The sequence below is a fragment of the Salvelinus namaycush genome, chromosome 12, assembly GCF_016432855.1.
Source record: "Salvelinus namaycush isolate Seneca chromosome 12, SaNama_1.0, whole genome shotgun sequence".
Classification (NCBI taxonomy): domain Eukaryota; kingdom Metazoa; phylum Chordata; class Actinopteri; order Salmoniformes; family Salmonidae; genus Salvelinus; species Salvelinus namaycush.
The window spans coordinates 20,041,740-20,054,145 of record NC_052318.1 but is presented as its reverse complement, the minus strand read 5'-3'; the positions used below and the strand labels follow the sequence as shown (position 1 = coordinate 20,054,145).

The 12,406-nt window shown below is 42.9% G+C and overlaps 1 protein-coding gene across 1 annotated transcript in view; it reads right to left on the bottom strand.

The window, feature by feature from the left end:
* Positions 1-12,406, bottom strand: part of LOC120057428 (protein turtle homolog B-like) — a 235,761-nt gene that overhangs the window by 64,812 nt on the left and 158,543 nt on the right. The gene's annotated exons all lie outside the window — the stretch shown is intronic.

Here is a 12,406-nt window from a genome sequence, read left to right as displayed (position 1 = left end):
TTAAGTGGAAGTTAGGATTTGCCCCAATGACACAGACATATGTGTGACTTTGAAAAGTAATGCTGAATATTGGTGCTGAAATAAGCCGTGTCCTCAGAGCATCCTCAAAGCATGTGCAGCTGGCTGGAGTGTTTACGGACATATTCAATCTCTCCATATCCCAGTCTGTTGTCCCCAATTTTTTCAAGATGTCCACCCTTGTTCCTGTACACAAGAAAGTGAAGGTAACTGAACTAAATTACTATTGACCCGTAGCACTCACTTCTGTCATCCTGAAGTGCTCTGAGATGCTAGTTAACGACCATATCACGTCCACCTTACTTGACAACCTAGACCCACTACAATTCGCATACCGCCCCAACAGATCCAAGGATGATGCAATCGCCATTGCACTGCACACGACCCTATCCCACCTGTACAAGAGAAATACCTATGTAAGAATGCTGTTCATAGAGTACAGCTCAGCCTTGAACACCATAGTGCCCTCCAAGCTCATCACTAACCTCGGGGCCCTGGGTCTGAACCCCGCTCTGTGAAACTGGGTCCTGGACTCCCTGATGGGTCGACCTCAGGTGGTGAAGGTAGGCAACAACACCTCCGCCACGCTGATCCTCAACACTGGGGCCCCACAGGGGTGCGTGCTCAGCCCCCTTCTGTACTCACTGTTCACCTATGACTGCATGGCCACCCACGTCTCCAACTCATTTGCTGATGAAACAACAGTGGTAGGCCTGATTATAAACAATGACAAGACAACCTACAGGGAGGAGATGATAGTCCTGGCAGAGTGATGCCAGGAAAATAACCTCTCCCCCAACGTCAACAAAACGAAGGAAGCTGATTGTGGACTAAAGGAGACAGCAGAAAAAGCACGCCCACATCCACATTGAAAGAAAAAAGGGTCAAAAGCTTCAAGTTCCTCATCGTGCACATCACTGAAGACCTGAAATGGTCCCTTCACACAGAAAGTGTGGTGAAGAATGTGCAGCAGCGCCTCTTCAACCTCAGGAGGCTGAAGAAATTTGGTTGACCCCTAAGACCCTCACGAACTTCTACAGATGCACCACTGAGAGCATCCTGATGAGCTGTATCACCGCCTGTTACGGCAATTGCACCGTCCGCAACCGCAGGGGCACACTGCCTGTCCTCCAGGACATCTACAGCACCCGGTGTCACAAGAAGGCCAAGAATATCATCAAGGACCTCAGCCACCTGAGCAAGGGCCTGTTCACCCCACTACCATCTAGAAGGAGGAGATAGTACACGTAGGTGAATCAAAGCTGGGACAGAGAGACTAATAAACAGCTTCCATCTCCAGGCCATCAGACTGTTAAACATTCACCACTAGCTGGCCTTCGCCCAATACCCTGCCCTGAACCATAATAACTGTTACTAGCTGGTTACCACCCGCCATACTGTCTATACACACCATTATATACAGTGCATTCGGAAAGTATTCAGACCCCTTCATTTTTACCAAATTTTGTTACGTTACAGCCTTATTCTAAAATTGATTAAATTGTTTTTTTCCTCATCAATCAACACACAAATACCCCATAATTATAAAGCAAAAACAGGTTTTTGGAAATTGTTGTAAATTTATTACAAATAAAAAACTGAAATATCACATTTACATAAGCATTCAGACCCTTTACTCAGTACTTTGTTGAAGCACCTTTGGCAGCGATTACAGCCTCAAGTCTTCTTGTGTATGACGCTACAAGCTTGGCAAACCAGTGTTCTGAGTTTCTCCCATTCTTCTTTGCAGATCCTTTCAAGCGCTGTCAGGTTGGATGTGGAGCGTTGCTGCGCAGCTATTTTCAGGTCTCTCCAGAGATGTTCGATCGGGGTCGGGGTCTGGCTGGGCCACTCAAGGACATTCAGAGACTTGTCCCGAAGCTACTCCTGCGTTATCTGGCTGTGTGTTCAGGGTCGTTGTCCTGTTGGAAGGTGAACCTTCACCCTAGTCTGAGGCCCAAACTTTCATCAGACCAGAGAGTCTTGTTTCTCATTCTCCGAGAGTCTCTAGGTGCAATTTTGGCAAGCTCCAAGCGGGCTGTCATGTGCCTTTTACTGAGGAGTGGCTTCCGTCTGGCCACTCTATCATAAAGCAGGGATGCAAACTGATGAGGGCCTGAAAAAGGTGACACTTTGTTTTTGCACTGAAACATGCAAAACAATCCCTGCTAGGGGGAAATGCAGGTTTTAACTAATTAATCAAAGAATATGATCTACATGATCAGTCTCTGTGTCTAAAATAAAAAGTGGTTAATGTGAACCTAACTCACAGCTAAAAAATGTAAAGAACGCAATCCAATGTTATTTGTTGCCTAGACTTTACTGCAAATGACACTCGTCTTGAGAAAAAACAATACACTAATATTGCAGTTAGCCATGACAGCCTTTATATTAGAACGCTTTTGACCACACACATCTAAATATTGCACTTGGGAAAAAAACATCTTAAGTAGAAATAGAATGAAACAAACAGGCATTCTATTTTTGTTCTATTATAGTGGCCACCGATCAAGTGCACAAGGCTACATGTGTGCAAAAATAACGTTGACTGAGTAAAAAATGTAATAATTCCCCCTCACTCACATACAAGTGTTACTGTCAAGTTCAACACAACAAAAGCAATATCTTGGGCTACACTGCACATTATTACATTGTACACTTTCTGCCTGTGGACATCTGTTCTACAATGTGCCAGCAGAGCAAGATACCCTTTGTTGGCATAATTGATATTTTTCAGGCAGAGAGTACACCTGGCATACCCCTTTTTATCCACATAACTTAACCACATAACTTACTGTACTGTAGAGGGAAAACATTAGTTCACAGATAGTAGTGAGTTCGTTAGCTAGTTAATTAGTTAGGGAAACAAGTTAACTAGTTAACATTTCACACAGATTGCCAGGGTCCAGTAAGCAAATAATGCGTTATAACTTGAGGAACGGCAAGGAGTCATATAACGTTACCAGTTAATACTATAGCGAATTAGTTAGGTTACTAACGTTAGCTCATCTCATGTTGTAACGTTAGCTAGCTGACTTTATTAGCCAGCTAATTTTCACAACATAAACTCAATTATTTGATCAGTTCAGTTGGATAATGTTGCTCAACATTTCGCTGGCAAGCTATAACGGATAATTCGATCCAGCTAACGTAAACTCCCTCACTTTTGTACATCGCCTTGGTCCGTACAATTGACCTTATTTTAGCGCCCCAAAAACGTAATACTTCCAGATCAACTGTAATGTCAATACCATTGTAAAGCACAATTTCTCCCCTTTCAAACAATATCAATGACATGAGCTCCACGCTGCCCGTTTCTGCATAATTCAACAAGGCAATGAGCTCCGTCGGGTCTTTTTAAAAATGGCGGGTGGGGAAGCAAAACTAATGCGTGATAGTGAGAAGGACAGTTGTCGTGTCGGAAAACTGCTTTTTTTCACTCAATCTGTCCAATTTATCACCTTATCGCCTCTAAAATGTAAATAAATCACAATAAAGAGTTTATATAATGTGTCATTACATACCTATTTGAAGGCTTGTGTCGAATTTGAATCGGGTTTTTAGGGCGGTGCTAAAGTGATCTTCAGAAGTAAACAGCGGCTTTGAGAGTCATGATCCCATGCAGTGATGACGCAAAAAATGACTAGGTCTCTCCCCCTTACCCCGTCACTGTCCATTTCTTGTTTTTAAACGATGAGAGAAGTGCTACACCTGGTGGAGAGAGATTGCAAGACAGAAATAGTAGCTTTATGCGTGCTGTACGTTACGGCATGACAGGTCATGATGTAACGGAGGTTCCGTTTTTTCAACTTTTCTCCAATACGATAGAGCCATTACCATGTCGATCAACACATGAATAGAAACATAGTTCACACCCCAGATTTTGAAGTCAACACAGTCGCTACAGTCCCATTAGTTTTCTTTGCAGCCTCGTTTGAATGTCGCGGTTGCGCACATTTGTACGGAATGGGGTGAGTTTACGATAGCAAGATACTTAACAATGATAACAATATTTGTTCCACCACACTTTCTCCCATCATCATCCAGTTTTCGGTTACAGCTCATGAAGTAAGCTTCATCAACTTCTCACCCCTGTTTCCGTGGTCAGGCTTCTCACCTACCTCTTCGTTATCGTTCAGGGGAGGCGCTGCTGTGAATTAACTGGCAAACTGTCGAGTGCGCGCTGATGCTGTAACTAGAAAATTGTTTTTCTTTTTCTCTTCAGTCGCATGCTGCTTTCTGTTGTTATGTGAACGATTAGCTGAGCATTGGATACAGCCAGTATTGCTCCAAACGCGCATCACTCGTTCGCATACAAGCAAATGTGCATCACTCGTTCGCATACAGCCAGTAGTCATCCAAAGCCACCTCTCGTCCAAACATGTCTCATCGGATCTACACGAATCATGTAAGTCACCTATTTTGGATTCAAAACGGAGAATTTCGCCAAAGGTGACTAGTTTGCATCCCTGATAAAGGCCTGATTGGTGGAGTGCTGCAGAGATGGTTGTCCTTCTGGAAGGTTCTCCCATCTTCACAGAGGAACTCACCTCCCTGACCAAGGCCCTTCCCCCGATTGTTCAGTTTGGCCGGGCGACCAGCTCTAGGAAGAGTCTTGGTGGTTCCAAACTTCTTCCATTTAAGAATGATGGAGTCCACTGTGTTCTTAGGGACCTTCAATGTTGCAGACATTTTTTGGTTCCCTTCCCCAGATCTGTGCCTCGACACAATCCTGTCTCGGAGCTCTAAATCAAATCAAATCAAATTGTATTGGTCACATACACATGGTTAGCAGATGTTAATGCAAGTGTAGTGAAATGCTTGTGCTTCTAGTTCCGACAGTGCAGTAATATCTAACAAGTAATCTAACAAATTCACGACAACTGCCTTATAAACACAAATGTAAAGGGAAGAATAAGAATATGTACATATAGATATATGGATGACTGATGGCCATGCGGCATAGGCAAGATGCAGTAGATGGTATAGAATACAGTATATACAGTTGAAGTCGGATGTTTAGATACACCTTACCCAAATACATTTAAACTCAGTTTTTCACAATTCCTGACATTTAATCTTAGTAAAAAGGTCAGTTAGGATCACCACTTTATTTTAAGAATGTGAATTGTCAGAATAATAGTAGAGAAAATGATTTATTTCAGCTTTTATTTCTTTCATCACAATCCCAGTGGGTCAGAAGTTTACATACACTCAATTAGTATTTGGTAGCATTGCCTTTAAATTGTTTAACTTGGGTCAAACGTTTTGGGTAGCCTTCCACGAGTTTCCCACAATAAGTTGGGTGAATTTTGGCCCATTCCTACTGACAGAGCTGGTGTAACTGAGTCAGGTTTGTAGGCCTCCTTGCTCGCACACGCTTTTTCAGTTCTGCCCACACATTTTCTATGGGATTGAGGTCAGGGCTTTGTGATGGCCACTCCAATACCTTGACTTTGTTGTCCTTAAGCCATTTTGCCACAACTTTGGAAGTATGCTTGGGGTCATTGTCCATTTGGAAGACCCATTTACGACCAAGCTTTAACTTCCTGATTGATGTCTTGAGATGTTGCTTCAATATATCCACATCATTTTCCACCCTCATGATGCCGTCTATTTTGTGAACTGCACCAGTCCCCCTTGCAGCAAAGCACCCCCACAACATGATGCTGCCACCCCCGTGTTTCACGGTTGGGATGGTGTTCTTCGGATTGCAAGCCTCCCCCTTTTTCCTCCAAACATAACGATGGTCATTATGGCCAAACAGTTCTATTTTTGTTTCATCAGACCAGAGGACATTTCTCCAAAAAGTACGATCTTTGTCCCCATGTGCAGTTGCAAACCGTAGTCTGGCTTTTTTATGGTGGTTTTGGAGCAGTGGCTTCTTCCTTGCTGAGCGGCATTTCAGGTTATGTCGATATAGGACTCGTTTTATTGTGGATATAGATACTTTTGTACCTGTTTCCTCCAGCATCTTCACAAGATCCTTTGCTGTTGTTCTGGGATTGATTTGCACTTTTCGCACCAATGTACATTCATCTCTAGGAGACAGAACGTGTCTCCTTCCTGAGCGGTATGACGGCTGCGTGGTCCCGTGGTGTTTATACTTGCTTACTATTGTTTGTACAGATGAAAGTGGTACCTTCAGGCGTTTGGAAATTGCTCCCAAGGATGAACCAGACTTGTGGAGGGCAACAATTATTTTCTGAGGTCTTGGCTGATTTCTTTTGATTTTTCCATGATGTCAAGCAAAGAGGCACTGAATTTGAAGGTAGGCCTTGAAATACATCCACAGGTACACCTCCAATTGACTCAAATGATGTAAATTAGCCTATCAGAAGCTTCTAAAGCCATGACATCATTTTCTGGAATTTTCCAAGCTGTTTAAAGGCGCAGTCAACTTAGTGTATGTAAACTTCTGACCTACTGGAATTGTGATACAGTGAGTTATAAGTGAAATAATCTGTCTGTAAACAATTGTTGGAAAAATTACTTGTGTCATGCACAAAGTAGATGTCTTAACCGACTTGCCAAAACCATAGTTTGTTAACAAGAAATTTGTGGAGTGGTTGAGAAACAAGTTTTAATGACTCCAACCTAAGTGTATGTAAACTTCCGACTTCAACTATATATATATATATATATATATATATATATATATATGTGTTTGTGGAGGTCTACAATATGTGTGCAAAACATTAAGAACACCTGCTCTTTCTTGTTAAATCCACTTCAATCAGTGTAGATGAAGTGGTGAATGGCACATGACAAAATATTTGTGTTTTATTTATTTTTAATCTTTATTTAACTAGGCAAGTCAATTAAGAACAAATTCTTATTTACAATGATGGCCTACCAAAAGGAAAAAGGCCTCCTGCGAGGACAGGGGCTGGAATTAAAAATCAAAAATCAAGTGAAAATATAGGACACAACACACATCACGACAAGAGACACCACAACAATACATAAAGAGAGACCTAAGACAACAACATAGCATGACAGCAACACATGAAAACACAGCATGGTAGCAACACAACATGACAACAACATGGTAGCAACACAATATGGCAGCAGCACAACATGGTAGCAGAACAAAACATGGTACAAACATTATTGGGCACAGACAACAGACTAAAGGGCAAGAAGGTACAACTGTCAGTAAGCGTGTCCATGATTGAGTCTTTGAATGAAGAAATGGACATAAAATTGTCCAGTTTGAGTGTTTGTGACGGGAATTTGTTCTTAACTGACTTCCCTAGTTAAATAAAGGTCAAAAAAACAAAAAAGCATTTACTCTGTGAAGCATTTGGGCTGCAATCTGAGATGCAGTTAACTCTAATGAACTTATCCTCTGCAGCAAAGGTAACTCTGGGTCTTCCTTTCCTGTGGCGGTCCTTATGAGAGACAGTTTCATCATAGTGCTTGATGGTTTTTGCAACTGCACATGAAGAAACTTTCAAATTCTTGAAGTTTTACGGATTGACTGAGTAATGATGGACTGTCGTTCCTCTTTGCTAAAAGACCAAGTATGAACTTGGTCTTTTACCAAATAGGGCCATCTTCTGTATACCATCCCTACCTTGTCACAACACAACTGATTAGCTCAAATGCATTAAGGAGGAAAGAAATTCCACAAATTAACTTTTAAGAAGGCACACCTGTTAATTGAAATGTATTCCAGGTGACTACCTCATGAAGCTGGTTGAGAGAATGCCAAGAGTGTGCAAATTTCATGTGTTATTTTATAGTTTTGATGTCTTCACAATTATTCTACAATGTAGAAAATAGTAAAAATAAAGAAAAACCCTGGAATGAGTAGGTGTGTCCAAACTTTTGACTGGTACTGTATATATACATTGAACAAAAATATAAACTCAACATGCAACAATTTAAAACATTTAATTTAGAGTTCATATAAGGGTTGAGTTAGAGTTCATATTCATATCAGTCAATTGAAATAAATTCATTAGGCCCGAATCTATGGATTTTACATGACTGGGAATACAGATGTCGGTCACAGATACCTTAAAAGTAAAGGTACGGGCGTGGATCAGAAAACCAGTCAGTACCTGGTGTGAACATTTGCCTCATCAGAGCGACACATCTCCTTTGCATAGAGTTGATCAGGCTGTTGATTGTGGCCAGTGGAATGTTGTCCCACTCCTCTTCAATGGCTGTGCGAAGTTAATGGATATTGGCGGGAACTGGAACACACTGTCGTACACATCGATCCAGAGCATCCCAGACATGCTCAATGGGTGACATGTCTGGTGAGTATGCAGGACATTTTCAGTACAGTTGAAACCAAGATTAATCCGTGAAGAGCACACTTTTCCAGCGTGCCAGTGGCCTTCGAAGGTTATGACGCTAAACTGCACTCAGGTCAAGAGCCTGGTGAGGATGACGAGCACGCAGATGAGCTTCCCTGAGACGGTTTCTGACAGTTTGTGAAGAAATCCTTCGGTTGTGCAAACCCACAGTTTCATCAGCTGTCCGGGTGTCTGGTCTCAGACTATCCCGCAGGTGAAGAAGCCAGATGTGGATTGGGTTTGCGTGGTTACACGAGGCCTGCGGTTGTGAGGCCGGTTGGACATACTGCCAAATTCTCTAAAATGACATTGGAGGTGTCTTATGGTAGAGAAATTAACATTCAATTCTCTGTCAACAGATCTGGTGGACATTCTTGCAGTCAGCATGCCAATTGCACGCCCCTAAAATCATGCTGCTTAATCAGCTTCTTGATATGCCACACCTGTCAGGTCGATGGATTATCTTGGCAAAGGAGAAATGCTCACTAATAGGAATGTAAACAAATTTGTGCAAAACATTTCAGAGAATTAAGCTTTTTGTGCATACAGAAGATTTCTGGGATCTTTTATCTCAGCTCATGAAACATGGAAACAATACTTTACATGTTGTGTTTATATTTTTGTTATATTCTGTATATACACTGCTCAAAAAAAGAAAGGGAACACTAAAATAACACATCCTAGATCTGAATGAATGAAATATTCTTATTAAATACTTTTTTCATTACATAGTTGAATGTGCTGACAACAAAATCACACAAAAATTATCAATGGAAATCAAATTTATCAACCCATGGAGGTCTGGATTTGGAGTCACACTCAAAATTAAAGTGGAAAACCACACTACAGGCTGATCCAACTTTGATGCAATGTCCTTAAAACAAGTCAAAATGAGGCTCAGTAGTGTGTGTGGCCTCCACGTGCCTGTATGACCTCCCTACAACGCCTGGGCATGCTCCTGATGAGGTGGCGGATGGTCTCCTGAGGGATCTCCTCCCAGACCTGGACTAAAGCATTCGCCAACTCCTGGACAGTCTGTGGTGCAACGTGGCGTTGGTGGATGGAGCGAGACATGATGTCCCAGATGTGCTCAATTGGATTCAGGTCTGGGGAACGGGCGGGCCAGTCCATAGCATCAATGCCTTCCTCTTGCAGGAACTGCTGACACACTCCAGCCACATGAGGTCTAGCATTGTCTTGCATTAGGAGGAACCCAGGGCCAACCGCACCAGCATATGGTCTCACAAGGGGTCTGAGGATCTCATCTCGGTACCTAATGGCAGTCAGGCTACCTCTGGCGAGCACATGGAGGGCTGTGCGGCCCCCCAAAGAAATGCCACCCCACACCATGACTGACCCACCGCCAAACTGGTCATGCTGGAGGATGTTGCAGGCAGCAGAACGTTCTCCACGGCGTCTCCAGACTCTGTCACATGTGCTCAGTGTGAACCTGCTTTCATCTGTGAAGAGCACAGGGCGCCAGTGGCGAATTTGCCAATCTTGGTGTTCTCTGGCAAATGCCAAACGTCCTGCACGGTGTTGGGCTGTAAGCACAACCCCCCCACCTGTGGACGTCGGGCCCTCATACCACCCTCATGGAGTCTGTTTCTGACCGTTTGAGCAGACACATGCACATTTGTGGCCTGCTGGAGGTCATTTTGCAGGGCTCTGGCAGTGCTCCTCCTGCTCCTCCTTGCACAAAGGCGGAGGTAGCGGTCCTGCTGCTGGGTTGTTGCCCTCCTACGGCCTCCTCCACGTCTCCTGATGTACTGGCCTGTCTCCTGGTAGCGCCTCCATGCTCTGGACACTACGCTGACAGACACAGCAAACCTTCTTGCCACAGCTCGCATTGATGTGCCATCCTGGATGAGCTGCACTACCTGAGCCACTTGTGTGGGTTGTAGACTCCGTCTCATGCTACCACTAGAGTGAAAGCACCGCCAGCATTCAAAAGTGACCAAAACATCAGCCAGGAAGCATAGGAACTGAGAAGTGGTCTGTGGTCACCACCTGCAGAACCACTCCTTTATTAGGGGTGTCTTGCTAATTGCCTATAATTTCCACCTGTTGTCTATTCCATTTGCACAACAGCATGTGAAATTTATTGTCAATCAGTGTTGCTTCCTAAGTGGACAGTTTGATTTCACAGAAGTGTGATTGACTTGGAGTTACATTGTGTTGTTTAAGTGTTCCCTTTATTTTTTTGAGCAGTGTATATCTAAATATATTGAACTCTGACATTGCTTGTTCTAATATTTATTAATTTCTTTCTTTTTAGTTTTGGATTATGTGTGCATTGGTTTTGAGCTAGAAACACAAGCAGTTTGCTGCAGCTGTGATAAAAAATGCAAATGAACTTTGATTAGAAATGTGGCTTTACACACAAATGTTAATTAGGTGCAATGTCCAGGTGGCATAGTGTCACGGATTCCCCCGGTACTGCTGCTCATTCCGTGCACCAGTTCCGGAGGTCTACGTCATCGGCCTCTAGGCGTCGCTGAACTGTCTCATTATGCACACCTGATTCCAATTCTCCTGATTAGTAATTGTATATATGTGTCCTCTGTTCACCATTGTCTGGTCGGTTATTGTTCCCATGTCCGTTCCTCTGTGAGTACCTGTGCTATGTTATTTCGGCTCGCTTGCTGTGTGTATTGTACACTTGTTATTACGGGTCTCGTCCCGTGTATTGTTGTGCATTTGTTACTACGGGTCTCGCCCCGTGTAGTGTATTGCGGGTCTCGTCCCATGTATTTATTAGAGGTTTAACCTTGCTCTTTTGTTTGGGATACATCCCTATGTGTTTTGTATACGTGTTTGTTTTGGGCTTCGTCCCCATGCCTTTCATGGCATGTGATATTAAAACCTCCTATTACGTATTCCCGCGTCTGTCTCCAATCATTTATTCAACGTGACATATAGCCTGTTAAATACTGTACATTTTCTAATATCATTGTGTATTAATACCATTGTCTCAACTTCCCTGGGCTCCAATAACAAACTGCCTCCTTATATTGAAACAAGGGCTCTTCCCTTGTCTCTCCTCCCTCCCCATCGCCCTCCACTTAAACATTTCATTCTCTGGGAGTGTGGGAGTTCTCTGGGAGGTTGAAAAAGTGTACAGGCCACGCATGAGTGGATGTGGGATTGCTGGGGGCTAGGTGGAAGTCCCGTAATCATAGCTAGTGGAGCGTGGAACGGCACAAGCACTGTGTCACTAGATATTCCTGTCACTAGATATTCCTGTCACTGGGGACAAGGAGGGGTGGTGAAGAAGAGGTGGTGTTGGTGAGGGGGTCCTCTATCTATTGCCTTCTACCTTTTTCCATCTCTATCTTTCTTTGCTTACTGTCTTTCTGTCTCCATTGTGGTGACGCTGTACATACCGTTCTTACTTTGTCCCTTCCACATTCCCTGACTTTGACTCACTAATTTTCTCTATCTTCATTCTCTTATACCTCCTTCCCGACCTCCCTCTGCTTCAGTCTAACTCTTTTCCGTCGGACTGTCTATCTTCATTCCCTACTTTGCTTAAAGAGGTACATGTTACACTGTACCATCCTCTCTTTCAATCTTATTCAATACCTCTCTTCTCCTTCTCTCTACCCTCCTCCCTCCCTATTTATATATAAATTCCCGTTGTACTTTATCAAAAATATTTTCAAAGTCAGTTATGAATACTAGGCCTGGTTTCCCAGATTTTTCAGTGTTCTATTGTTTCCAGTACTTGTCTTATATTATCTCCAATGTATCGTCCATGTCAAAAACCTGTCTGATTACGATGAACAATACCTTTTTAATTCTATGCGCTATGCAATTCGCTCAAATTTTGCATCACAACACTGAAGTGTAAGGGGCCTCCATTTTTTTAAATGGACTGGATCGTTATATTTACCACCTGGGTCCTGTTTTAGTAATAGTGAAATCAGACCTTCTTGTTGAGTATCTGTATATTTTTATAGGAGTGGTTAAAACATGCTAATAGCGGTCCGCTGAGTACATAAAAAAAATGGATATCCCTCAATTGGTATGCATGCCATCCAACCCTTGAGTTTCCCTGGCTTAAAGGCTTTAATTGC